Below are 6,000 nucleotides of genomic sequence, written 5' to 3'. Positions count from 1 at the left end.
AAGAGGGCGACAATAACTTTCAAGTTACTCACTACAACCACACCTGCAGTAAGTTGGAAAGAAGCCAATTGCATGGAATAAATGCAACAAAAAATAACTTTGAAGTTACTCAGTTATGTTTGGATTATTTTCTATATCTTATCATTCTTACAAAAAAAAATGTGTTTTTGCTGATCTGACGGCTCTATATGGGCCATTTCCAACCTTCGACGGCCCTCATTTCTCTAAAATTGTCTGAAATTGCAATAGATAAATCTCGGATGAGAATGCTCCCATGTTTTAAGACCTCATCCAACGTCCCTAAGTCTCCCCATTTAATAGTATTTATATCACCATTGTTTCTCATTCATAGGTATTAACGTATGTTAATTAATCTCATACGTTTTCAGTCTTCTTTCTATTAATCCCATACGTTTTCACCATTATTGCTCATTCACGAATAATCTCATATGTGTGCTTTGAAGGGATAAGTTTACACCAACGAGTCTATGTAGCAACTAATAATATGAGTCTTCATAGATCCCATGTTTAATCAGGTTAGAGCTAGCACTATGGTGCTAGTTATCCCTTCCCTATTCCTCAAAATCCAAAAAACGCAAGTGCTATGGTCTCCCATATCCCTACTCGTGTAAGGATATCAACACATTTCCCTACTCCCCTGATCACATCTGATCACGCCTGTAGGGAAGGGAAATCACACGGGTACTCAGTACCCGTATTTTTTTACGCTTTACGCATACTGAGTACTCGTATAACCGTTGATACGGCAACTCAGTACACGTAGATTTTTACACGGCTACTGAGTACCCGTTTTGAGAATTATATTTGTTTGACCTTTTTTTTGACACCTCTCTCACACCCGATCCTAACCATCCATCATTAATAACGGCTCTATTTTCCACACCGTCGGATCCCAACGACCATTTTTTCAAAATTCTCTATAAATACCACTCTAATTCTCTACTTAAACTACACTAAATCAATTGATTTCTTATTTTTTCCTTCTTACATCAATTGATTTCTTCTTTCTCTTCATCTTTCTATACCTCTTTGATTTTTAGATTTATTCTACCACTCAAGTTTTTTTGTCTTAGTTTCATTCAAAATGGTAATTAACTTTGTCACACAATAAGAGGTTGATCTTACTACTGCTTTTATTTATGTGAGTATGGACGATTAGATAGAGTTTTGATAGGATGGGAATTAGAGAAGAAGAAGAAATGGTCGACAAGTGACGAGCTCTGTGAACTTAAACCTCTGAAACGCGTACTGAGTACCCGTTTCGTATAGGGAAGGGATGAGAGGGCACCATAGAAAGCTTGCCTTCCTTGTGACATCCCTTCCCTACATTTGAGGAATATAGAGGGATAGGGAAGGGATGGCGAGAACCATAGTGCTAGCTCTTAGTGATTTTTCTTATATTTTGGTTTTCAGACTTCTTCATATTTTATTAGTTGAAAATTGATATTTTTCATAGTTCACATAAGACTTGAGTTTCTTTTTTGCTTATTGGAAAACCTCGGCGGCTATTCATGATATTTACGGTATATCTCTCATGATTTTTTGTTGGAGACAATAACAATAATCGTAATAAATTGAGAATAAAATACTTATCTCAAAACAACGCTTGATTGAAGTTCCTGGAGATGCACTGATAATGGTAGCAGGAACTAGTAGAGGCACGTATGAGATACGCTGACCTAAAGGAAATATTTCCTGCTACTCCTCTGGAAGAGAGATGTTATAGCAGTTGTCAAGTCACCTCCAGGATACAACTACTGATAGTACCCCTCAATGTAGCATACAAAGAGAGTACTCTAAGATCTTGGCATAGATTTATGAAGAAAATGAAATAGTTACAGAGAAACTAAAAAAATAGCAGAGAAGAACAAGAGAGTAAGAAGCTACTTCTTTTCTGTTGCATATTTTTAAAACTGAGCTGAACAACTCCTTTTATAGTCAACCAAAAAATGACCCGTTACTAACAAAGAAAGATTCCCACGCGTATAAAAAACATTTTCTGACTTCTGACTAAAGCTGAAAAGAAAAGCAATAGTCAAAAACATTTTCCGACTTCTGACAAAAGCTGAAAAGCAACAGAGAAAACATTTTCTGACTTCTGACAAAAGCTGAAAAGAAAAGCAGAGATAAGACTTTTGCTTTTGTCAGTCAAAGCACGCGTGTCAGACAAAAACAGATTGAGATTCTTCGTAAAAAGATAGGTCTGTTAAACCACACCCACACCCAACCCGACCCGACCCGACCGACCGGACGGGCGGCGGCGTGCGTGCTTCGGTGCGAAGCACCGCGCGTATGGGAAAGGCAACCTTAACCTAGTTTAGGTATTCTCCCTCACACAAAAGTGTGTTGACCCAAAGGTTCATGCCCTATAGCCAAATATATGGTATTTAAGTCTAAAACTCTTTAGATTTTAGTCTATGTAGGACTATTGTTTTATCTGTTCAAATGAAAAAACAACTAGTGGGAAATAGGTCTGGGGATCAAATCATAATCCATGCATATTTGGTTTTAAAACAAAACCCGTTTTTTCTAACAATCCCACACATGAATGATAAAACATGTCGACAAAATACGAAAAAACATGATACATCAAAATTAGGCTAAAGTGTCCCAGAGATTGAACCTTAACTTAGTGAGAGGTTACCGGAACTGCTTGTTGTAACGGTGAACACAATGTCTTGAACCGCCAACAGTGAATGCAATTCAGAAATAACAACCACACTTTGATGTCTCAAAGAAAAGCTGCCAAGCTCTTGCCATTGTGCCCGTTTTGGCCGTGGGCTAAATCCCGGACTTAATGAATGTCTCTAGAGAATCAGCTCAGATTCTCATAGGAAGCGCCCCCATTTCCAGCATCCATATAGGTGAGTCCATTAAGAGTGTCCTGCTGATAAACACATTTTTGTGTCTAATATGATCTCAATTGTATATATTTTTAGTGCTCGATTTTGTACTTATTTTGGTTATTTTATGTCTTTATAGGTATTTTGGAGAAATAAGCTTTTGCGGCGAAATTGGCTCGAAAAGCGGATTTTATGCTCGTGGGAGAAAATTACTATACAGACTCTCACTTTGGATAAGGGGTAACCCATTTCGGGCATGTGCTAAAGGGACACCAGAACTGGATAGGGGGAGGTCATCTTCTTCAAAATTCAAATGCAAAAAATGGCGGGAAAAAGTTACAACAGTTCTGGCAGATTTAGGGTTGGATTATTGGACGTGTTTTAATGAGATTCAATGGCCTATTTTCATGGGATGGACGTGATATGGATATACAATGCTAATATGGGTGATTTCATGGGCTGAATTTGGCTAGAATAGCCGGAAAAAGGAAATCAAGGTTAAGTTACACACGGGTCCCTGTTTGGAGCTATTTTTGTAATTCTAGGGAGATTAAAGTGCTACAAAACTTCCCAAAGATTGGTATCTATCTAAGGAATAGTTTGAGATAAGTTTGGAATGCCAGAAACGCGTGAAACAATTTTTAGAAGAGATTATTGTCGTGACTGCCAAGAAACAAAAAAAGGAATTTAATTCAATTCGGGAGGTTTCTGAGTGGTGTAAAAGGATGGGTCGAGTCCCATAAATCAGAATCGAGGTCTGTCGAGAGTTTGGGGTCGAGAGGAGAGCTCAGGAGGCGAGAATCATAGATTACAGGAAGCCTGTCTCTGTTGCTGCTGAAGAAGAACAAGCGTTGCAGAACGAAGAACAACGTCTCAAATTCGCAACACTGCTACAGTGTTCTCTCTCTAACAGCTGAACAACCACATTTATCTTCAGTTAGCCACACCTCCTGTAACAGTGAACTCTGTAACGCCAGTACGTCGTTGCATATTCACTGAATCATATCATCTCTTCAATAAAAACAACTTTTGAGCCATGATTTATTCTTTTGAGACTGTTTTTGATATGAGAAGCTAAACCCCAACACTGGGATGACGGAGGAAGCCCTATTTCACGCATGTGGTAATTCTAATAATTCTTTTATGACTATTTGCATTGATTTTTAATCGATTTATGATTTTTATTGAATGGGTGTGATTTCGTTTGATGGTGTATGCTTGGTCTATGTATTTTTGATACATCATGCTTTTGATTTACAATCATTGCTTTTCAAAAATCTACTTTTTGGCAAAGAATAAGAGTCTATATTTTTAATATTTGATCTATAATTGATTGGAATTATTATTTGAATCACATGAATGGAATTTGGTGGAATCCTGAGTCTCAGTACCTCTCGATACTGTGACAACTTTATTGTATATATTTTATTAAGTCTAAAATCGAATCTTACAAGTCCGAGTTTGAACGATACTTTACTTACCACTTTCAAAACTACATCACCTGCTACACCCCGCTTTAAACAAATCCATGGAAATCATTAAGATCTCAACAGATCATCCTAATTCATGCAAGTAGCACTATCACACAGTGACATCATAGGGAGGGACAAAGATAGTGCTGTATCGATATCACCATAAATTAGTTGTCTCATTGAACCTTGATCTTGGATCTCCATTCACAAGGTTGAGTATCCTTCATGATGACTTATTCAACGAGCTTAAGTCTCATCCCCCTCAACGTGGATCTAACTACCTCTTTAAATAAACCTTTCGTCAAAGGATCTGCAATATTCTCTTTAGACCTCACAAAGTCTATAGAGATGATACCAGTAGAGAGTAGTTGTTTCACTGTCTTGTGTCTTCTTTGTAGATGTATATACTTTATGTTGTATATACTATTCCTTGCGCAACCAATAGCATCTTGATTGTCACAGTGGATTGCGATCGAAGACACGGGCTTAGGCCTGAGTGGAATTCCTCTCAGGAAACCTCGTATCCATTCATATTCCTCTCCAGCTTTCTCCAAGGCTATAAACTCAGACTCCATAGTGGATCGAGCTATACATGTATGTTTGGAAGACTTCCATGACACAGACGTACCTCCAAGTATGAAGATGTACCCAATATTGGATTTGCACTCATTTGAGTCTTATATTCAGTTAGCATCACAATACCCTTCTAGTACAGCAGGATACTTTCCAAAACTTAAGCAATAGTTTGAAGTTCCTCTCAGGTACCGTAGAACTCTGTAGAGAGCATTCCAGTGATCCTGCCCAGAGTTGCAAGTGTACCTGCTTAATCTACTCACAGTTTAGGCAATGTCAGGTCTTGTGCAGTTCATCAAACACATAAGACTGCCAATAATGCGAGAATACTCAAGTTGAGAAATTCCCTCACCCTTGTTCTTTTTCAAGTTACAGTTGGGATCATAAGGAGTAGATACAGGTTTAGCATTTTCATGATTAGATATCTTAAGTACAGTTTCAGCGTAATGAGATTGGCTAAGACTATATTCATCAGACGTCTTTCTGATTTTCATCCCTAAGATTACATCAGCAGGGCCTAAGTATTTCATGTCAAAATTTTCGTTAAGAATGCTTTTAGTGGTATTAATAATATCAAGGTTACTTCCTAATATGAGCATATCATCAACATAGAGGCACACAATAACATGAGAATCATCCACAAATTTAATGTAAACACATTTATCAGATTCATTAACCTTGAAGCCATTGGATACCATTACATGATAAAAAAAATTTGTGCCACTGTTTAGGTGCTTGTTTTAAACCATACAAATATTTGTTCAATTTGCATACTTTGTCTTCAAAACCTTTTACAACAAAACCTTCAGGTTGGTCCATATAAATTTCTTCATTCAATTCACCATATAAAAATGAAGTTTTAACATCCATATGATGTATATGCAAATCATAAATAGAAGCAATCGCAATCAGCATCCTAATAGAAGTGATTCTTGTGACCGGTGAATAAGTATCAAAGAAATCTAATCTTTCTTGTTGTCTATAGCCCTTAGCTACCAACCTAGCTTTGTATTTTTCTATAGTTCCATCTGTTCTAAGCTTCCTTTTGAAGACCCATTTGCAACCTATGGTTTTACTACCATGAGGTAAGT

This window comes from Papaver somniferum, chromosome 4, assembly GCF_003573695.1.
Source record: "Papaver somniferum cultivar HN1 chromosome 4, ASM357369v1, whole genome shotgun sequence".
Taxonomy (NCBI): domain Eukaryota; kingdom Viridiplantae; phylum Streptophyta; class Magnoliopsida; order Ranunculales; family Papaveraceae; genus Papaver; species Papaver somniferum.
The sequence above is the reverse complement of the archived record's forward strand: the minus strand, read 5'-3'. Positions refer to the sequence as shown.